The sequence below is a fragment of the Lynx canadensis genome, chromosome X, assembly GCF_007474595.2.
Source record: "Lynx canadensis isolate LIC74 chromosome X, mLynCan4.pri.v2, whole genome shotgun sequence".
In the NCBI taxonomy this organism is placed as follows: Eukaryota; Metazoa; Chordata; class Mammalia; order Carnivora; family Felidae; genus Lynx; species Lynx canadensis.
The window spans coordinates 76,068,405-76,092,815 of NC_044321.2; the positions used below are offsets into that span (position 1 = coordinate 76,068,405).

General features: G+C 37.5%; 2 long non-coding RNA genes across 2 annotated transcripts; one reads left to right on the forward strand and one right to left on the reverse strand.

The window, feature by feature from the left end:
* Positions 1 to 7,985, forward strand: LOC115507260. Its single transcript, XR_003966595.1, has 3 exons — positions 1 to 11; positions 3,760 to 3,764; positions 7,892 to 7,985. It is a non-coding gene; the product is annotated as an uncharacterized LOC115507260 (long non-coding RNA).
* Positions 7,884 to 23,906, reverse strand: LOC116737900. The gene is made up of 3 exons (XR_004343225.1): positions 23,895 to 23,906; positions 11,675 to 11,681; positions 7,884 to 7,952 (listed from the first exon to the last, which is right to left on the reverse strand). It is a non-coding gene; the product is annotated as an uncharacterized LOC116737900 (long non-coding RNA).
* Between the last annotated feature and the right edge of the window lie 505 nt (positions 23,907 to 24,411).

The following is a 24,411-nucleotide window of genomic DNA, read 5'->3' on the forward strand; positions in this document are numbered from 1 at the left end:
GTAGGGGAAAAGTAAATTCCACATGCTGTGTACTAATGAATTTGTGTGCATGTGTTAGAAAAATACTACAGTAATTAATATTTGACGGATGATACTTTGAGACTATACAAACATCCTCTTTTTCTTTAATCTTTCACACACTAATTTTAGCATCTATCCATTGATATTGCCTGCAGGAATTATTACTGTGGTATTCTAAGGATATTTTCTAGTTTCCTCATTTCTTCTACATTTATCAATTGTAGATCTTCTGTAGAGAAGATTTATTCCATTTTCCCATTGCTTCTTTACTTAACTATTTAGATTTATTCCATTTTTCCATTATTTATATGATCAGCTATATCAGAGTGGATTATTGATTTTTATTTTATTCTTTGGGTCATAACCCATATTAGTATTTATTTTGTTACTCAAATTATTCTGGGTTTGGTCACTGGGAGTTCTTTTAGATTGAATACTGTTTTCTTTTTTTTTTTCCTTGAATACTTCCTTATTTTCATGGACTGTAAGATGATACAAGGGTATCTTTTATTTTCCTTGCTGCAGAATCAGCCACTTACCAAGTATCCATGGCTCCTTTTATTGAATAATAATATTTAGAAACTAAGATCTGTTTGCTAATTATGTTCATCGTGACTTGGGTGTTACTGCCTTTCAGAGACAGAGCTAGGAAATGTTTGTAGACATGCTAACCCATGTATACATACACATTCATATTTATCCTTTTATCTATTTATACAGTGTATATATATGTGTATATATATATATATATATATATACAGTATTCATCCTAAAATTCCTCCTTTATTTTTTTTAAACTTCTTTTTCTGACAGTGTGAAACCTGACTCATATCATCTACAATATATTTACTAATTTGTTCAAACATAATATACATGTAGTTTCAGGAGTGATTACCTGTTTTATTGTGAGAAACAAATTTACTAATTACAATCTAGAGATTTAGTAGTTTTTGTTTTGTTTTGTACTTAGCTTAACTCTATCTTATCAAAGCACTGTTTTACAAATTTGGGTCAGCTTCTTTCTTCACCACTTTCATAAAGGTTTCTTTGCCCTATTTAGATTTTCTTTCAAGTGTTCTTGGATATCATTCTGAAGTTTTTATTTTTAACCAGCATCCCAAGTGAATCTTATGCAGATAATCACTGGATGTCATTTTGTGACTTAATAACCTAAGATATATTGAAAATAAATTGTCTTTTAATCCTGCAACCTCCAAATGAGTTAAAACAATGCTAAAAAATACCTCATTAAGCCAAGCCAGAAAAGAGCATTATGGGTGATCCTTGGAGATTTAACTTTTCTTCTCATACTTACTTTCTCTGTACTTCTACACTGAGTTCTACTTATGTGGATTCTAAAAAAGAAAAATGTCAAATAAAACAGTTTCTAGTTCTTCTTTCAGTATTATCTAGTAACAGAAACTGGGAAACAATTTTCAGGAGACTAAGAGATCAGAAATTATCTAATTTATACAAGGAGAAATCTGAGATTAATGTCCTTTGTAACCTTGAATTCATTGTTTATTATGATGAGCATTCTGGCACTTCACTGCTTTGTTATTTCATTGCTTCCACACAATAAAGCATGAGAGCTGCTATGTTCAGCAAGTAATACTCATAAAAAACCTTTACTTTTTTGTTGCTAAGTTCCAGAAACCTTTACTAATGTTAAATTTTGCTTAAAATTAAGGTGGTTTAATTATTGTCATTTTAGAGAGGACAAAGGAGAAACACATAATGAAAAGGAGAACTCTGTATTCAAATTACTAAAGTAATAAACCAGATTAACTCTATAATTGGCAAGGATGAAAACCTTTTGCTGGTGTGTTCCCTTTGTTTTATTAGGCATTTTCAGGGACATTTATTTGTGTAAACTTTGAAGAACATTCTCTGCTCATGGTGACATGGAGAAAGTTAAAGTATGGCCCGAATATGGTAAAGGTTTTGAATTTTAATTTTCTTTTTAACTTTTCAAGCTTCTATTCCAGGGTAATGTTTTTTATCTTGAGATATGATAACCAGGGACCATTTTATGAGATACCAGCCAGCAGTAAGCTGTATAAAAATGCTAGTACTTCAGTGAGAAAAATACCACTCTACATCATAGCAATATGGTGATGTTACTAAATAGAATGAACAGTTTGCATAGAAAAAATCCAACCCACTCTGAAGAGCTTTGTTGTTCAACATGTTATCATCAGTAGGGCACTTCTCTCTGACTTAGCATTTGGTACTTTATTGTAATTCATAATTCAGAATAACAGTAAAAGGAAATTCATGCAGAGGTTAGCTTATTGGATTTGGATGAATTTTTAAGAAAAGGAAAAAAAAGCAAAAGCTTGTGTGTCTTAGAAATAATGTAATGCATTTCTCATCATTCTTTTGCCTGATACAATGTGCCCTTATTATCTTTTCTAATTTAGAAGCTAGGTTACTGTAAACCAACAGTCAATCCCAACAAACATGCCATTACTGTGTGTTTTACTCTGACTTTCTTCCTCTTTGCTCCATAACCCCTACCTCCAGCCCCTGTGCACTTAGCCACTCACTGAAAATAAACTCTTATTCTACTCTCAAAACCAAGTGAGCCACTCCCCACAAATCCTAAGCAATCTGTGAAAATAGATGGGAAATGGAAATTCAGAATGCATTAAGACTTACAGCTAACACTGCTATGCTATGAATCTGTTCAATATATATACTTACTTTAGAAGGATGTGAACAAGTAGAAAAAAGGGATTTTGCAAATATCAAATTATTATGCCCTTTCATTCCTCTGAATTTTAGTACCTGACAATTAGCCATTTAGCAAAAATCTGTATATGCTTTACATTGATTCATTTGGCATAACTCAACACCCTTCTATCTTGAGAGACTACAAAAACCATACATGATTATATTACATAACTATATTACCTTCAGGTAATAGAGACATTGCTTCATGGGGATATGTCAGGTTTAAATGTTTAAATGCTGTTACAGTAACAATTCTTTGTTCAGTTGCATTTAAATAAAATAAAAAGACATTATTTGTTTAGCCTGGACAGTGTTTTCAGCATAGTACAGATTAAGCATTTAAGTCATATTGAGAGAGATATTTTGTCCTCAAGGGATCTATAAACAACATATATCACATTCAAGGAAAAACTTCTCATTTGAGCTTCTAGAAATATTCCCAGGGTGTCTTTCACCTTTTCCAGCTATTGTCAAAGTCTGAACAGTGGATATATCAGCAAAGCAATGATACCTAATAAACTTCACCTTGTCAATTCAATATGGAGTGGCTTTGATCACCCATACCCTGACTATGATACTAGTAAAAGTAAATGTAGGAGAAACATTTAAAAAATTGAAATGTCTCTCCCATAAGTCTCCAAAATAGAGAACTTTTTGTTTTATACTCAACTGTCTTTAAAATTGCCACTCAACTTAATTATTAATATTAAACCTTTCACTATTGCACTGTAAACCTTGGAAGATTTTAGATTTTGAAGGCAAAGCAATGTAGACATGTATATCTAGATCATTGCCTCTGGGAATTTCAAGTCAAAGGCAAATTCCTACCTTTCTATACTTTCTATAGCAGAAAATATTGGAGGAAGAGACTGAGGTGTTCCCATATCCATTTATGGAAAAAGACATCATTATAGCCAACTGGGCAATAAGGTGATATCAACGGGGAAGACGGTGTTCACACCCAGATTTAAGTCTTCTGATACCTTCCAGTGCAAATGAAAGTGAAGGTAAGAAAGGGAGACTACATCTATGAAAGGTAATTAAGAAGGAAGAGCCCTAAACGTCAGCCTGTGCCAGGAAAGAAATAAAGGCAGACTTAACTGGGATGTGTCAAAGAAATCTTTACTACATGTCAATGAACCATTCTGAGGATACAAATGTCCTATTCATTTCATCTGAAATGAAAAAGAAAAAGAAGCTAATGTCACAATTATATATGTCTACTATATGTCAGGACCTCTGTTTGGTATTTTATATATGTGTGACCTCCATCAATCTTAACAAGAGCACTACAGAGATAAGGAAATGTAGATTTAAAGAGGTTATGTGTCTTCCCAATTCTGCCACTTATTACCTATGTGCAATTGAACTTCTAACCCAAAGTGTATCAGCTCTGGCATACTTCTATAGACATTATTAGGAAAATTGCTTTTCACTGAACATTGAAGATGTCTAGAAGACCCTCCTTAGCCACTGGGAGTGGTTCCTTATAAACTTACCAATCTGATTTTGGAAATTCTTGGCCCCTTATCGTAAAATTCCTCTACATCCAGTGCTTCTCTGAATGTTTTTTTCATTTGCCTACCTACTCTGAAACTTGATGATTTCTTGAAAACATTTTTTTCTTTTTGACTCCATAATCCTAAGTAGGCACTGTTTTGTTTTCCTTTCATAATCCATAAAACTTAGGGCTGCCTAGGTGGCTCAGTTGGTAAAGTATCATCCAACTCTTGATTTTGACTTAGTTCATGATCACACAGTCATTAGATCAATCCCTGTGTTGGGCTTCCTTCTGAACCTGGAGCCTTCTTGAGTCTCTCTCTCCTTCTCTCTCTGTCCCTCCCTGATTTGCTGCACTCTCTCTCTCTCTCTCAAAAAAAAATATTCCATAAAACTCAGATGTCAACATTGGTATACTTCTTGCTTCCTAATGTTCCTTATAGACTTTTACACCCTCTCCCTTCTGCTAATAACCCTGTTCCTATTAGATCACACATTCATTCAGTTCACCTCATTTCAACATCATTAACTAGGCAAATATATATATATATATATATATATATATATATATATATATTTATTTAATGTTTATTTTTATTATTTTTATTTTTTGAGAGAGAGAGACAGAGCATAAGTGGGGAAGGGGGAGAGAGAGAGGGAGACACAGAATCTGAAGCAGGCTACAGGCTCCACACTGTCAGCACAGAGCCCAATGTGGGGCTTGAATCCACGAACAAGCTCATGACCTGAGCCAAAGTCAGACACTTAACTAAGCCCGTAAGCTTCCCCTAACTTGGAAAATTTTTAATCAAATAGAGTTATTAATTTTGGGGTGTTGAGGTTTATTAAGACATTTTTAAAGAAGAAATATAGATAACCAACAGACACATAAAAAGATGCTCAAATCACTGTTATCATCAGGGAAACACAAATACAATCTACAATGAGATATCACTTTGCACCTCTCAGAATGACTAAAATCAACATCACAAGAAACAACAGGTGATGGCAAAGATGTGGAGAAAGGGAACTTTCTTGCACTGTTAGTGGGAGTACACACGGGGGATAGCCACTGTGGAAAACACTATGGAGGTTCCTTAAAAAGTTAAAAATATGGAGAGATAATAGTGTTAAAGTATGAGAACCCTAGGCTTATCTTATCCCACGACCACAAGATAACCAAATCATTCAAAATACCCCCAAAATCAACCTGAAGCCTTCAAAACAAACTCCACTACTAAAAGGAGGGGAGAAGCCACATCAAAGAAGGTAAGAAGCATGGAGATGTGGTTTATGGAAGAAATGGATCATGCGTGCTATGGAGGGGAAAGAATCATTGTCCCAGAGAAAGGTGAGAGAGAGAGGAGCATACAGGGGAATACACAAGGGGAACACTTCACCAGTCATTGTCTGGGAAAAGGAGAAGGACTGACTTTCACGAGTTCTTGCTGCCAGCGGAGCTTAAAGCCTGGAGTTTTAAAGTCAGCAAGGTTGATGCAAATAGGGCCCAGAGGCACTGCCGTACACCTGGAGAGAGATAGCAGGCAAACAACATGGAGCAGCCAGTGTAGGAAAAGTGATTTGAAGAATGCCAGAGACACACAGTGGGGAGATTATTTGCTCTTCTTGGAGCAAATCACTGAGACGCAGCTTAAACTGGGACACTTCTCTGGGAGCAAAGGAGATAGCTAGCACCATTTCCCTCCCCTGCTCCTCAGCATCAATACAGAACCACAGGTGGGAAGCAGGGAAGCACTAACTCTGGACACTGCCTAACTTGCTTACACCAAGTCCCACACCCCTGTGCCTGTGCTCTGGTGGGACTGGCTTCTTGGGTCAAGCTTGCCTTAGTCCCAGCACAGTGGATGCCTTCCCCCAAAAAGCAGCAGAAAACAATGCCTACACCACATCTACTGACCAAAGAATTTTTCAGGGCTTTACTTCTAGTGGAAGTAGTAACAAGTCTCATTTAATAAGCATACCAGAGCATGCCTTATTAAAACCTTACACATTCTGACGAAAGACCAAATACTGTCCACTACAGGCAAGGAGAACCTTTACAGACAACTGGCATGAAGTATAGACCAGCCACAACACAAGAGCAGATCTCAGGCAGCACACCTGAGAGACATTCCCTGAAGCAACAGGACCTAGACACTATATGACTTCTTGTTCATAAAACCATTACTCTCAGGACCAAGAAACATAACAGCCTTTTTTAACACAGAGAAGAAGATAAGACTTAGACAAAATGCCAAGGTGGAGGAATTCATCCTAAAATGGAAGAACAAAAAAAAGGTCATGGGCAGAGATCTAAGTGAAACAGATATAAGTAACATGACTGATGGAGAATTTAAAGCAACAATCATAAGGATACTCCTTGGGCTTCAGAACAGAATGGAAGACTTCAGAGACATACTACAGATATAGAAAAGCTAACAAAGTCGGAAATGAAGAATGCAATAAATGAAATTAGAAACAGGCTTGATGCAATGAACACAAGGATAGAGGGAGAGGAATGAATAAGTGATATAGAAAAAAAGTAATGCAAAATAATGAAGCTGAACAAAAGAGATAAAGAAGAATTATGGAAAGGACATGAAGAGCTGAACTTGGGAAGCAAGAAGCCGCAAAAGCTAGGGAACCCCTTTTGTGGGCTGAGAGAGGACAGAGACTGGGGAGGGGGTGGAGCATATGGGAAAATCACCCCTCACCAAAAGCAGCTGGAGAGAAAATGGAAAATTGGAAATAGCTGCAGGGACTAAAGTAAAAAGGGAGAAAGGAGAAAGGAGAGCATTTAAATTCCATTAAGACTGTAAACAAGGGGAGCACAAAGGCTGCAACTCCGCAGCTTGATACCTGGTGGTGCTCTGGTGGGAAGGATGAATCCCCAGGAACAGAGTGGGGTCTGGGAGGTTTCCGGGTGACACAGGGAAAAGCGGTTTCACTGCTAAAAGGACATTTGGTAGAAACCGTTGAAGCCACCTGGTCCCAGCAGAAGGCAGCCACATTCACTGGTGCTTGGGTAAAGTCATTGAGGATGAAGCCGGGTGCCAGATGTGTGTTGAGATTTTCCATAATCCGTGAAACGCTGATACTACACTGTCTCGCGATCTTTTTTGGGATTGGGCTGGCACCTGGCCGCAGTCTCAGGGCATTGGCAACAGAAGGGACCATTGGGAGTTCCTGTGTGCCACTGACATTCGGCCATTGCTCAGTGAGACCCTCCTGCAGGGGCAGAACGGGTCAAAGCCATAGTCCTTTGGAAGTAAGGGGCCGGGGAAAACAGCCACATCTGAGACAAAACTTGGGAGAGAGGTATTGCCTGGGGCCTAGTCACAGAGAGTGGAAAAGCAGGGAGTGGACGAGAGCTGAAGATGGAGGACCAGTGCTCGATTGCTGATCTGGGAGAACAGACTGGGTAGCTGGGTGGTGACATTTTCACCGCTCCCCGTGCATGCGCACCAATGAGCACTGCAACAATCCACCCCAGTAGGCTAGCAGCGCCATCTAGTGGAGATTGGAGCTGTTACACTGAGCCCCGACCAACTGAACCAACTTTGCTCTTCAAGAACACAAACCTCACCACCGGCTTAATGTATGGACTATAACAAGCTACATGGGGAAATCAAAGCAATTTCAGTCCTGCTTCAATCTGTTAGCAAGTTCATCTATTGAATTTTTCTCTTTTTCTTCTCTTTTTCCTTTTTCGATTTTACAATTCTTTTCTTTTTCATGAATACAGAAAGAGAAAAAACTCATTTTTATTTTCAAGTTTTATTAAAAATATCTGTCTTTTGGGGCACCTGGGTGGCTCAGTCGGTTAAGCGTCTGACTTCAGCTCAGATCACGCTTTTGTGGTCCATGAGTTCGAGCCCTGCCTCGGGCTCTGGGCTGATGGCTCGGAGCCTGAAGCCTGTTTCTGATTCTGTGTCTCCCTCTCTCTCTGCCCCTCCCCGTTCATGCTCTCTCTCTGTCTCAAAAATAAATAAACGTTAAAAAAAAAAGAAAGAAAAAAAATATCTGTCTTTTGGGATTCCCAGAAGATGGTGGCGTAGGAGGACGCTGGGCTCACCGCGCGTCCAGCTGATCACTTAGATTCCACCTACACCTGCCTAACTAACCCAGAAAACCGCCAGAGGGTTACCAGAACGGAGTCTCTGGAGCCAAGTGGAGAGGAGAGGCCCACAAAGAGGGTAGGAAGGGCGGCGAGGCAGTGCGCGCTCCACGGACTGGCGGGAGGGAGCCGGGGCGGAGGGGCAGCCTGCCGGCCAAGCAGAGCCCCCGAGTCTGGCTGGGAAAAGCAGAGGGGCCGGACAGAGTGTGTTCCCACAGCAAGCACGACTTAGTGTCTGGGAGGTCATGAGTTAACAGCTCTGCTCGGAAAGCGGGAAGGGTGGAGGTCAAAGGGAGGGAGAGCCGATGAGCCCCCGGACGATAAAGCTCAGCTTGGCGGGGAACAAAGGCGCTCCCCAGCGCCATCACCCTCGCCCATCCCCCAGCCAAAATCCCAAAGGGAACCAGTTCCTGCCAGGGAAATTGCTCGCTCTACGCAAACACCCAACTCTGTGCTTCTGTGGAGCCAAACCTCCTGCAGCAGATCTGAGTCCCTCCCACTGCCACAGGGCCCCTCCTGAAGTGGATCACCTAAGGAGCAGCGAGCTAAGCCTGCCCCTCCTGCCCCCGTGCACCTTGCCTACCCACCCCAGCTAATACACCAGATCCCCAGCACCACAAGCCTGGCAGTGTGCAAGTAGCCCAGACGGCCACGCCACCTCACAGTCAATCGCGCCCCTAGGAGAGGTGAATAGAAGGCACACACCAGTCTGACTGTGGCCCCAGCAGTGGCCTGGGGGCAGACATCACCTCTGACTGCGGCCCCGCCCACCACCTCCAGTTATACACCACAGCACAGGGGAAGTGCCCTGTAGGTCCTCACCACTCCAGGGACTAACCAAAATGACCAAACGGAAGAATTCCCTTCAGAAGAATCTCCAGGAAATAACAACAGCTAATGAACTGATCAAAAAAGATTTAAATAATATAACAGAAAGTGAATTTAAAATAATAGTCATAAAATTAATCGCTGGGCTTGAAAACAGTATAGAGAACAGCAGAAAATCTTTTGCTACAGAGATCAAGGGACTCAGGAACAGTCACGAGGAACTGAAAAACGCTTTAAACGAAATGCAAAACAAAATGGAAACGACGACAGCTCGGATTGAAGAGGCAGAGGAGAGAATAGGTGAACTAGAAGATAAAGTTATGGAAAAAGAGGAAGCTGAGAGAAAGAGAGATAAAAAAATCCAGGAGTACGAGGGGAAAATTAGAGAACTAAGTGATACACTAAAAAGAAATGATATACACATAATTTGGTATCCCAGAGGAGGAAGAGAGAGGGAAAGGTGCTGAAGGGGTACTTGAAGAAATAATAGCTGAGAACTTCCCTGAACTGGGGAAGGAAAAAGGCATTGAAATCCAAGAGGCACAGAGAACTCCCTTCAGAGGTAACTTGAATCGATCTTCTGCACGACATATCATAGTGAAACTGGCAAAATACAAGGATAAAGAGAAAATTCTGAAAGCAGCAAGGTATAAACGTGTCCTCACATATAAAGGGAGACCTATAAGACTCGTGACCGATCTCTCTTTTGAAACTTGGCAGGCCAGAAAGAATTGGCACGATATCTTCAGTGTGCTAAACAGAAAAAATATGCAGCCAAGAATCCTTTATCCAGCAAGTCTGTCATTTAGAATAGAAGGAGACATAAAGGTCTTCCCAAACAAACAGAAACTGAAGGAATTTGTCACCACTAAACCAGCCCTACAAGAGATCCTAAGGGGGACCCTGTGAGACAAAGTACCAGAGACATCACTACAAGCATAAAACATACAGACACCACAATGACTCTAAACCGTATCTTTCTATAATAACACTGAATGTAAATGGAATAAATTCACCAACCAAAAGACATGGGGTATCAGAATGGATAAAAAAACAAGACCCATCTATTTGCTGTCTACAAGAGACTCATTTTAGGCCTAAGAACACCTTTAGATTGAGAGTGAGGGGATGGAGAACTATTTATCATTCTACTGGAAGCCAAAAGAAAGCTGGAGTAGCCATACCTATATCAGACAAACTAGACATTAAATTAAAGTCTGTAACAAGAGCTGAAGAAGGGCATTATATAATAATTACAGGGTCTATCCATCAGGAAGAGCTAACTATTTTAAATGTCTATGCGCCAAATAACGGAGCCCCCAAATATATAAAACAATTACTCATAAACATAAGCAAACTTATTGATAAGAATGTGGTAATTGCAGGGGACTTTAACACCCCACTTACAGAAATGGATAGATCATCTAGACACACAGTCAATAAAGAAACAAGGGCCCTGAATGATACATTCGATCAGATGGATTTGACAGATCTATTTAGAACTCTGCATCCGAAAGCAACAGAATATACTTTCTTCTCGAGTGCACATGGAACATTCTCCAAGATAGATCACATACTGTGTCACAAAACAGCCCTTCATAAGTTTACAAGAATTGAAATTATACCATGCATACTTTCAGACCACAATGCTATGAAGCTTGAAATCAACCACAGGAAAAAGTCTGGAAAACCTCCAAAAGCATGGAGGTTAAAGAACACCTTACTAAGGAATGAGTAGGTCAACCAGGCAATTAGAGAAGAAATTAAAAAATACATGGAAACAAACGAAAATGAAAATACAACAATCCAAATGCTTTGGGACGCAGCGAAGGCAGTCCTGAGAGGAAAATACATTGCAATCCAGGCCTATCTCAAGAAACAAGAAAAATCCCAAATACAAAATCTAACAGCACACCTAAAGGAAATAGAAGCAGAACAGCAAAGGCAGCCTAAACCCAGCAGAAGAAGAGAAATAATAAAGATCAGAGCAGAAATAAACAATATAGAATCTAAAAAAACTGTAGAGCAGATCAACGAAACCAAGAGTTGATTTTTTGAAAAAATAAACAAAATTGACAAACTTCTAGCCAGGCTTCTCAAAAAGAAAAGGGAGATGACCCAAATAGATAAAATCATGAATGAAAATGGAATTATTACAACCAATCACTCAGAGATACAAACAATTATCAGGGAATACTATGAAAAATTATATGCCAACAAATTGGACAACCTGGAAGAAATGGACAAATTCCTAAACACCCACACTCTTCCAAACTCAATCAGGAGGAAATACAAAGCTTGAACAGACACATAACCAGCAAAGAAATTGAATCGGTTATCAAAAATCTCCCAACAAATAGGAGTCCAGGACCAGATGTCTTCCCAGGGGAGTTCTACCAGACGTTTAAAGCAGAGAAAATACCTACCCTTCTCAAGCTATGCTATTCCAAGAAATAGAAAGGGAAGGAAAACTTCCAGACTCATTCTATGAAGCCTGTATTACTTTGATTCCTAAACCAGACAGAGACCCAGTAAAAAAAGAGAACTACAGGCCAATATCCCTGATGAATATGAATGCAAAAATTCTCAATAAGATACTAGCAAATCGAATTCAACGGCATATAAAAAGAATGATTCACCGTGATCAAGTGGGATTCATTCCTGAGATGCAGGGCTGGTTCAACATTCGCAAATCAATCAATGTGATACATCACTTTAATAAAAAAAAGAGAAGAACCATATGATCCTGTCAATCAATGCAGAAAAGGCCTTTAACAAAATCCAACACCCTTTCTTAATTAAAACCCATGAGAAAGTCGGGAAAGAAGGAACATACTTACACATCATAGAAGCCATTTATGAAAAGCCCACAGCTAACATCATCCTCAATGGGGAAAAACTGAGAGCTTTTTCCCTGAGATCAGGAACACGACAGGGATGCCCACTCTCACCGCTGTTGTTTAACATAGTGTTGGAAGTTCTAGCATCAGCAATCAGACAACAAAAGGAAATCAAAGGCATCAAAATTGGCAAAGATGTAGTCAAGCTTTCGCTTTTTGCAGATGACATGATATTTATTATACATGGAAAATCTGATAGACTCCAGCAAAAGTCTGCTAGAACTGATACATGAATTCAGCAAAGTTGTAGGATAGAAAATCAATGTACAGAAATCAGTTGCATTCTTATACACTAACAGTGAAGCAACAGAAAGACAAATAGAGAAACTGATCCCATTCACAATTGCACCAAGAAGCATAAAATACCTAGGAATAAATCTAACCAAAGATGCAAAAGATCTGTATGCTGAAAACTATAGAAAGCTTATGCAGGTAATTGAAGAAGATATAAAGAAATGGAAAGACATTCCCTGCTCATGGGTTGGAAGAATAAATTTTGTCAAAATGTCAATACTACCCAAAGCTATCTACACATTCAATGCAATCCCAATCAAAATTGCACCAGCATTCTTCTCAAAACGAGAACAAGCAATCCTAAAATTCATATGGAACCACAAAAGGCCCCGAATAGCCAAAGGAATTTTGAAGAAGAAGACCAAAGCAGGAGGCATCACAATCCCAGACTTTAGCCTCTACTACAAAGCTGTCATCATCAAGACAGCATGGTATTGGCACAAAAACAGACACATAGACCAATGGAATAGAACAGAAACCCCAGAACTAGACCCACAAACATATGGCCAACTCATCTTTGACAAAGCCGGGAAGAACATCCAATGGAAAAAAAACAATCTCTTTAACAAATGGTGCTGGGAGAACTGGACAGCAACATGCAGAAGGTTGAAACTAGACCACTTTCTCACACCATTCACAAAAATAAATTCAAAATGGATAAAGGACCTGAATGGGAGACAGGAAACCATCAAAACCCCAGAGGAGAAAGCAGGAAAAGACCTCTCTGACCTCAGCCGTAGAAATCTCTTACTCAACACATCCCCAAAGGCAAGGGAAATAAAAGCAAAAATGAATTACTGGGACCTTATGAAGATAAAAAGCTTCTGCACAGCAAAGGAAACAACCAACAAAACTAAAAGGCAACCAACGGAATGGGAAAAGATATTTGCAAATGACATATCGGACAAAGGGCTAGTATCCAAAATCTAGAAAGAGCTCACCAAACTCCACAGCCGAAAAACAAATAACCCAGTGAAGAAATGGGCAGAAAACATGAATAGACACTTCTCTAAAGAAGACATCCGGATGGCCAACAGGCACATGAAAAGATGTTCACTGTCGCTCCTTATCAGGGAAATAGAAATCAAAAGCACACTCAGATATCACCGCACGCCAGTCATAGTGGCCAAAATGAACACATCAGGAGACTATAGATGCTGGAGAGGATGTGGAGAAACGGGAACCCTTTTGCACTGTTGGTGGGAATGCAAATTGGTGCAGCCGCTCTGGAAAACAGTGTGGAGGTTCCTCAGAAAATTAAAAATAGACCTACCCTATGACCCAGCAATAGCACTGCTAGGAATTTACCCAAGGGATACAGGAGTACTGATGCATAGGGGCACTTGTACCCCAATGTTTATAGCAGCACTCTCAACAATAGCCAAATTATGGAAAGAGCCTAAATGTCCATCAACTGATGAATGCATAAAGAAATTGTGGTTTATATACACAATGGAATACTACGTGGCAATGAGAAAGAATGAAATATGGCCTTTTGTAGCAACGTGGATGGAACTGGAGACTGTGATGCTAAGTGAGATAAGCCATACAAAGAAAGACAGATACCATATGGTTTCACTCTTATGTGGATCCTGAGAAACTTAACAGAAACCCATGGGGGAGGGGACGGAAAAAAAAAAAAGATGTTAGTGTGTGAGAGAGCCAAAGCATAGGAGACTGTTAAAAACTGAGAGCAAACTGAGGGTTGATGGGGGGTGGGAGGGAGGGGAGGGTGGGTGATGGGTATTGAGGAGGGCACCTTTTGGGATGAGCACTGGGTGTTGTATGGAAACCAATTTGACAATAAATTTCATATATTGAAAAAAAATCTGTCTTTTATTTTTATTACTATATATTTTAGTTTTGTGTATTTTTTTTCAAATTCTACTTTACTTCCATCATTTTATTTTAGTCTACTTCAGTGTACTCACGTTTTCAAATTTTTAACTTCCTTTTTTCTTTTTCTTTTTTTCTTTCTCATTTATTTTCCTTTTCTTGAATGCAGAAAGAGAAAAACCTCACTTTTACTTTCAATTTCTCTTAAAAATAATTTTATTTAATTTTTATTACTATATTTTTTACTTTTATGTAATTTTTTTTCAAACTATCTTACTCCCATCATTTTATTTCAGTCCACTACAGTGTACTCACTTTTTCGAATTTTCAAACGATTTCTTCTTTTTTCTTTTTTTATCTTTTTTATCTTTTTCGTTTATTTTCTTTTCTCTTAAATACAGAAAATGAAAAAAATTCATATTCCTTTTTAATTTTTATTAAAATATTTTTTAACTTTTTTCTATTATATTGTCTGCTTTGTGTATATTTTTTAAAATTCTATTTTACCCACATCATCTCATTTTAGTCTACATTAATGTATTCATTTTTTCAAATTCTCAAGCGATTTCCTTTTCTTTCTCCCCCCTTTTTTTTTTCATTTCTCTAATCTGTCAGAGCACTTTCAACAGCCAGAACAAAACAAACCTAGGCTCTAGCATCATGTATGCAATTTGTGTGTGTGTGTTTAATTTTGATTTTAATATTTTTAATATTAATTTTTTTTAATTTTAATTTTTCTACATCATTAATTCCATTTCCTTCAAAATGACAAAACAAAGGAATTCACCCCAAAAGAAAGAGCACGAAGGAACGACAGCCAGGGATTTAACCAACACAGATACAAGCAAGATGTCTGAACCAGAATTCAGAATCACAATAATAAGAATACTAGCTGAAGTTGAAAATAAATTAGAATCCTTTTCTGCAGAGATAAAAGAAGGAAAAAATAGACAGAATGAAGTAAAAAATGCTATAACTGAACTGCAAATCATGGATGGATGCAGCGGCAGCAAGGATGGGCGAGGCAGAAGAGAGAATCAGCAATATAGAGGGCAAACTTATAGAGAATTACGAAGCAGAAAAAAAGAGGGTGATTAAGGCAAAACAGCACGATTTAAGAATTAGAGAAATCAGTGACTCATTAAAAAGGAACAACATCAGAGTCATAGGGGTCCAAGAGTAGGAAGAGAGAGAAATAGGGGTAACAGGGTTATATGAACAAAACTTTCCTAACCTGGGGGGAAAGACACAGACATTAAAATCCAGGAAGCACAGGGACTCCCATTAGATTCAACAAAACCCAACCATCAACAAGGCATATCATAGTCAAATTCACAAAGTATTCAGACAAGAAGAGAATCATAAAAATCAGCAAGGGAAAAAAAAGTCCCTAACCTACAAGGGAAGACAGGTCAGGTTTGCAGCAGACCTATCCACAGAAACTTGGCAGGCCAGAAAGGAGTGTCAGGATATATTCAGTGTACTGAATCAGAAAAATATGCAGACAAGAATTCTTTATCCATCAAGACTGTCATTCAAAATAGGAGACATTAAAAGTTTCCCAGACAAACAAAAATTAAAGGAGTTTGTGACCACTAAACCAGCCCTGAAAGAAATTTTAATGGGGACTCTCTGAGGGGAGAAATGATTTATATATATATATATATATATATATATATATATATATATATATATTTTTTTTTTTATATATATATGTATATATATATACATATATATAAATATATATATATGAAAAACAAAATATATATATATATATATATATATATATATATATATATATATATACCAAAAGTAACAAAAGATTAGAAAGGGCCACAGAATACCACCAGAAACTCCAACTGTACAAGCATCATAATGGCAATAAAAATCATATCTTTCAGATATTTGCAAATGACATATCGGACAAAGGGCTAGTATCTAAAATCTATAAAGAGCTCACCAAACTCCACACCCGAAAAACAAATAACCCAGTGAAGAAATGGGCAGAAAACATGAATAGACACTTCTCTAAAGAAGACATCCAGATGGCCAACAGGCACATGAAAAGATGTTCAGCGTCGCTCCTTATCAGGGAAATACAAATCAAAACCACACTCAGGTATCACCTCACGCCAGTCAGAGTGGCCAAAATGAGCAAATCAGGAGACTATAGATGCTGGAGAGGATGTGGAGAAACGGGAACCCTCTTGCACTGTTGGTGGGAATGCAAATTGGTGCAGCCGCTCTGGAAAGCAGTGTGGAGGTTCCTCAGAAAATTAAAAATAGACCTACCCTATGACCCAGCAATAGCACTGCTAGGAATTTACCCAAGGGATACAGGAGTACTGATGCATAGGGGCACTTGTACCCCAATGTTCATAGCAGCACTCTCAACAATAGCCAAATTATGGAAAGAGCCTAAATGTCCATCAACTGATGAATGGATAAAGAATTTGTGGTTTATATACACAATGGAATACTACGTGGCAATGAGAAAAAATGAAATATGGCCTTTTGTAGCAACGTGGATGGAACTGGAGAGTGTGATGCTAAGTGAAATAAGCCATACAGAGAAAGACAGATACCATATGGTTTCACTCTTATGTGGATCCTGAGAAACTTAACAGGAACCCATGGGGGAGGGGAAGGAAAAAAAAAAAAAGGACGTTAGAGTGGGAGAGAGCCAAAGCATAAGAGGCTGTTAAAAACTGAGAACAAACTGAGGGTTGATGGGGGGTGGGAGGGAGGGGAGGGTGGGTGATGGGTATTGAGGAGGGCACCTTTTGGGATGAGCACTGGGTGTTGAATGGAAACCAATTTGTCAATAAATTTCATATAAAAAAAAACTGAGAACAAACTGAGGGTTGATGGGGGGTGGGAGGGAGGGGAGGGTGGGTGATGGGTATTGAGGAGGGCACCTTTTGGGATGAGCACTGAGTGTTGTATGGAAACCAATTTGTCAATAAATTTCATATATATATAAAAAAAAAAGAAAATCACACAGAATGTAAAAAAAAAAAAAAAGAAATATCATAGTCAAGTTCACAAAATACAGACAAGGAAAAAAACTATGAAAGCAGCAGGGAATGAACATCCTTAACCAATAAGGGAAGACAGATAAGGTTTGCAGCAGACCTACTCACAGAAACTTGGCACCAGAAAAAAGTGGCAGGATATATTCAACATACTGAATTGGACAAATATTCAGCCAAGAATTCTCTATTCATCAAGGCTGCCCTTCATAAAAGGAGAGATAAAGAGTTTTCCAGATGAACAAAAACTAAAGGAGTTTGTGACCACTAAAGCAGGCCTGGAAGAAATTTTAAGGGGTCTCTATGATGGAGAAAAGACAAACAAAATTAAAAAAAGACGAAAAGTAACAAAGACCAGAAAGGACCAGAGAACATCACCAGATATACCAACTCTACAGGCAACACAGCAGCATTAATTCATATTTCAGTACTCACTCTAAATGTAAATGGACGACATGCTCCAATAAAAAAACATAGGATATCACAATGGGTAAGAAAACAAGACTCATCTGTATGCTGCTTACAAGAGACTCATTTTAGATCTAAAGACACCTGCCGATTAAAATAAGGGACTGGAGAACCATCTATCATGCCAATGGTCATAAAGAGACAGCTGGAGTAGCAATACTTATCTCAGACAAAGTAGATTTTAAAATAAATGCTATAACAAGACATGGAGAAGGGTATTATATCATAATTAAGTAGCTACACATGAAGAAGATCTAACAATTGTAAACATTTATGCCCCAAACCTGGTGACTCAAATATATAAATCAATTAATAACAAACATAAGAAAACTCATGAATAATAATACCATAATTATTCAACAACTTCAACACACCACTTACAGCAATGGACAGATCAGGTGTGCAGGAAATCAACAAGGAAATCAAGGAAATTTTGGCTTTGAATGACACAGTAGATAGGGAGGACTTAACAGATATGTTCAGAATATTTCTTCCTAAATCAGCAGAATACACATTCTTCTCAAGTGCACATGATACATTTTCCAGAATAGATCACATACTGGGTCACAAATCTGCCATCAACAAGTAGAAAAATATCAATATCATACCTTGCATATTTTCAGACCATAATACTATGAAACTTGAAATAAACCACAAGAAAATTTTTGAAAGACCATGATTAGAGACTAAATAATATACTACTAAGAAATGAGTGGGTTAAACAAGAAATTAAAAGGGAAATTAAAAAGTACCTGGAAGCCAATTAAAATGAAAACACGACAGTCCAAAACTTTTGGGTTGCAGCAAAGGTTGTCATAAGAGGGAAGTATATGGCAATAATCCAGGCCTTCTTAAATAAGGAATAAAGGTCTCAAATACACGACCTAACCTTATACCTAAAAGAGCTGGGCTCATTGGGCAAATAAAGCCCCAAACCAGCAAAAGATGAGAAATAATAGATTAGAATAGAAATCAATGATATCAAAAAAAAAAAAAAAAAAAGAAGTAGAACATATCAATGAAACCAGGAACTGGTTCTTTGAAAGATTTAACAAAATTGATGAACCCCTAGCCTGTCTGATAAAAAAAGGATCCAAATGAATAAATTCACAAATGAAAGAAAAAAGATCATAACCAATACCACAGAAATACAAATAATAATAAGAGAATATTACAAACAATTATCTTTCCACAAGTTGGGAAGTCTGGGAGAAATAGACAACTTCCTAGACACATAAAAACTACAAAAACTGAAACACGAGGAAATATCAAATTTGAACAGACCCATAATCAGTAAGGTAATTGAATTGGTAATCAAAAATCTCCCAATAAACAAGAGTCTAGGACCAGATGACTTTCCAAGGGAACTCTATTAAACATTTAAAGAATAGTTAACACCTATCTATTAGAAGCTGTTCCAAAAAATAGAAATTGGAATAAAACTTCCATACTCATTCTGAGGCCAACATTACCTTCATTCCAAAACAAAAGACCCCATTGAAAAGGAGAACTACAAACAAATTTCCCTGAGAAACAAGGATGCAAAATTCTCAAAAAGTTACTAGCAAATTGGATCCAACAATACATTAAAAGAATTATTCACCACAATCAAGTGGGATTTATTCCTGGGATGCAGAGTTGGTTCAATATCCACAAATCAATCAATTTGATACATCACATTAATAAAAGAAAGGATAAAAACCACATGATCCTCTCAAAAGATGCATAAAAAAAACATTTGACAAAATACATCATCCTTTCCTGATAAAAACCCTCAAGAAAGTAGGGATAAAAGGAACATACCTCAAGATCATAAAGGCCATATATGAAAGACCCACAGCTAATATTATCCTCAATGGGGAAAAACTAAGAGCTTTCCCCTTGAGATCAGTAACAAGACAGGGATGTCCACTCTCATCACTGTTATTCAACATAGTGTTGGAAGTCCTACCCTCAGCAATCCAACAACAAAAGGAAATAAAAGACATCCAAATCAGCAAAGATGAAGTCAAGCTTTCACTCTTGAAGATGACATGATATTCTATTTGGAAAACCCAAAATCCTCCACCCAAAAACTGCTAGAATTTATACATGAATTCAGAAAAATCACAGGATATAAAATCAATGTACAGAAATCAGTAGCATTTCTATTTCTATACAGCCATAACAAAGCAGCAGAAACAGAAATCCAGGGATGGATCCCATTTATAATTACACCAAAACCCAAAAAATATTTAGGAATAAATATACCAAAGAGGTGAAAAATCTATGCACTGAAAACTATAGAAAGCTTATGAAAGAAATTGAAGAAGACACGCAAAAAAATTGGAAATACATTCCATGCTCATTGGTTGGAGGAAAAATATGGTTAAAATGTTGATACTACACAAAGAAATCTATATATTCAATGTAGAATCAAAATATCAACCACAATTCTTCACAGAGCTAAAACAAACAATCCTGAAATTTGTATGGAACCAGAAAAGACCCCAAATAGCCCAAACAATCCTGAAAAATAAAACCAAAGCTGGAAGCATCAAAATTGTGGGCTTCAAACTGTATTACAAAGCTGTAATCATCAAGACAGTATGGTACTGGCACAAAAACAGACATATAGATCGATGGAACAGAATAGAGAACACAGAAATGGACCTACAAACATATGGCCAAGTAATCTTTGACAAAATAGTATCCAATGGAAAAAAGTCTCTTCACCAAACAGTGTTGGGAAAACTGGACAGTGACATGCAGAAGAATGAGCCTGGACCACTTTCTTAAACCATACACAAAAATAAACTCAAAATTGATGAAAGTCCTAAACATAAGATAGGAAGACATCAAAATCCTAGAGAAGGAAACAGGCAACAACCTCTTTGACCTGAGATGCAGCAAGTTCTTACTTGACATGTCTCTGAAGGAAAGGGAAACAAAAGCAAAAGTGAACTCTTGGGACTTCATCAAGTTAAAAATTTCCTGCACAGCAAAGATACAATCAGCAAAATTAAAAGGCACAGGATTACATTGGAGAAGATATATGCAAATGACATATCAGATAAAGGGTTAGTATCCAAAATCTATAAGGAACTTATCAAACTCAACACCCAAAAACCAATCCAGTGAAGAAATGGGCAAAATCTATGAATAGAAACTTCCAATAAGACTTCCAGATAGCTAAAAGGCACATGAAAAGTTGCTCAACATCACTCATCATCAGGGAAATACTACTGTAAACCACAATGAGATGTTACCTCACACCTGTCAGAATGACTAAAAGTAACAACTCAGGGAGCAGATGTTGGCAAGGATCCAGGGAAAGAGGAACCATTTTGCACTGCTAGTGAAAATGCAAACTGGTGCAACCACTCTGGAAAACAGTGTGGAGGTTCCACAAAAAATTAAAAATACAGCTACTCCACAATCCAGCAATTATACTACTAGGTATTCATCTAAAGAATAAAAAAATGCTGAATCAAAGGTGCATGTGCACCCCAATATTTATCGCAGCACTATCAACAATAGCCAAATATGGAAAGAGCCCAGTGTCCATCAACTGATTAATGGATAATGATGTAAGATATATATATATATATATATATATATATATATATATATACACACATACACATACACACACACACACACACACACACACAATGGAGTATTACTCGGCAATCGGTAAGCATGAAATGTTGCCATTTGCAGCAACATGGATGAAACTAGAGTGTATTATGCTAAATGAGATAAGTCAGTCAGAGAAAGACAAATTTCATATGATTTCACTCATATGTGGAATTTAAGAAACAAAATAGATGAACATAGGGGAAGGGAAGCAAAAATAATATAAAACAGAGAGGGAGACAAACCATAAGAGACTTTTTAATACAGAGAACAAACTGAGGTTTGCTGGCGGGGTGTTGGGCTGGGGGAAGGGCTAAATGGATGATGGACATTAAAGAGGGCACTTATTGGGATGATCACTGGATGTTATAGTTAAGTGACGAATCACTAAATTATATTCCTGAAATCATTATTACACTATATGTTAAACAACTTGGATTTAAATTTTTTAAAAAAATCAGCAAAAATTAAATAAATAAATAAAAATAAAAGGATCAGATTTCTGCTGGCATACTCCTTCATTTCTAAAACACACAATAATGATGATGATGATAATGTTGTTGTTAATGGAAGTGTAAAGGGCCTTTCTTTGCTAATTCCATTGTTCTGGAAGTTTTCTCATCATTCTGTCCTCTGCATGAGTTTTCCCAGCTACCTTATTCTCTCTCTCTCTCTCTCTCTCTCTCTCTATCTCTCTCAATAAATCTTAGGCTATATAGTTTTCCAAAATCCCTTGACCTCACCTCTATGTAGAAACAATGATTGTACTAGCTACATTTTACTCTCCTGCTATCCAAAATAGGGGCCATCTACTTTTTACTCTCAATGTCCTCACTCTGACTTGAACAATAAAGGAAGGACATATTAGAATTTGAAAGGAATCGGTGTATCTAAATGATTCACAGCATGTTCTCTGAAGCCAGATGGGTTTTGACCCTAGCATCAGCAATGTTCTTAATCTTTATTCCTCTGCTTCCTTATCTGAAAAAATGGAGACAATAGTAGTCACCTCACATGGTTGTTATAAGGATTAAACAAATTAACATTTGTAAAGCACACATATTGCACAATGCACAAATGTTGGTTAAATGTTATATGTTCTCCTGCCTGATCTACCACCTCATATAAATAATAAATAATTTAAAAAAGTAACAGCACCATTGTATTAAAGTCTATTAAAGTTTATCCTTTAAGTATTTGAAATTTTTTGCATTCATTCTTTCCACAATCTTTTATGGTTGGTGCTTGCTATGTGTAAGATATAGGGAAAATACAAAGAATAAAGATAATCTTTAGGTTTCATAGCATCTTCCCAGATACCTGGAAACATTCAGATTTTAGTAGTAAGGCTCATATTCATGAAGATCCCAAATCTTGTTAGTGAAAATATATACCTAGTTTTACTAGTAATTAACAAATTTACCTAAATATACATAACAAAACAAAAAAACCAATTATAATCAGCAATGAATATAATCTAAAATATTCATATGCTGCAATAATTTTACACGTGGAATAGAGCAAATATGGACAGTTTAAAATTGTTTTTATGTTGGGGAAATTATATTTTTAAAATAATCATTGTGGTTTTTTTATTTGCATTTCCCTGATGATAAGTGATATTAAGCATCCTTTCATGTGTCTGAAATACCACCTCACACTTGTCAGAATGGCTAAAATTAACAACACAAGAAATAACAAGTGTGGGTGAAGGTGAAGAGAAAGGGTAATCTTCTTGCACTATCGGTGGGAATGCAAACTAGTGCAGCTACTCTGGAGAACAGTATGGAGGTTCCTCAAAAAACTGAAAATAAAACTACCCTATGATACAGGAATTGCATGATTAGGTATTTATCCAAAGGATAAAAAAATACAGACTCAAAGGGGTTACATGCACCCCAATGTTTACAATAGTATTACAACAATAGCCAAACTGTGGAGAGAGTCCAAATGTCCATTGACTGATGCGTGGGTAAAGATATGGTATAAGAGCACTTGGGTGTCTCAGTCGGTTGAGTGTCTAACCCTTGATTTTGGCTCAGGTCATGATCCCATAGTTGTGGGATTGAGCCCTGTGTCATTCTCCATGCTGAGTGTAGAGCCTGCTTAAGATTCTCTCTCTCTCCCTCTGTCCCTCTCCCCCACTCATCCTTTCTCTCTCTCTCTCTCCCTCTCTCTCTCTCCCAAATAAAAAAAATAAATATATTTAAAGAAAATATGTGATGTGTGTGTACACACACACACACACACACACACACACACACACTGGAATATTATTCACCCATCAAAAAGAATGAAATCTTGCCATTCACCATGACATGGATGGAGCTAGAATCTATTATTCTAGGCAAAATAAGTCAATCAGAGAAAGACAAATACCATATGATTTCACTCAAATGTGGAATTTAAGAAACAAAGCATGAACATATGAGAAGTGAGGGAGAGAATAGAGGGAAAAAATCAAAAGAGACTTAATGATAGAGAAAAAACTGTGGATTGACACAGGGAGGTGGGAGGGAAATAGGCTAGATCAGTGATGGGTACTAGGAAGAGCACTTGTGATAGCACTGGGTGTTGTATGTAAGGGATGAATTACTGAATTCTACTCCTGAAGCCAGTATTGCAGTGTAGCTAAAATTTAAATAAAATTAAAAATAAGATAATAAATATACTTTCAGAAGTTCAAAGGTAAATGTGCAAATAAAAAGAAAACCAAGAGTAAAAATAAAAGCATGTTATTTTCTACACATCTTCTTTGTGAGGGGTCCTCAGACTTAAACAAAAATATTTTTTAAAACTTCCCAAAAGCATCATTTAAAAATAAAGTGGTTTGGTGCAAATGGCCAGATTTCATTCTTTCTCATTGCCAAGTAGTATTCAGAAACTTAACAGAAGACCATGGGTAAGAGGAAGGGAAAAAAAAAGTTACAGAGAGGGAGGGAGGCAAACCATAAGAGACTCTTAAATACTGAGAACAAACTGAAGGTTTATGGGGGTGGGAGAGAGGGGAAAGTGGGTGATGGGTATTGAGAAGGGCACTTGTTGGGATGAGCGCTGGGTG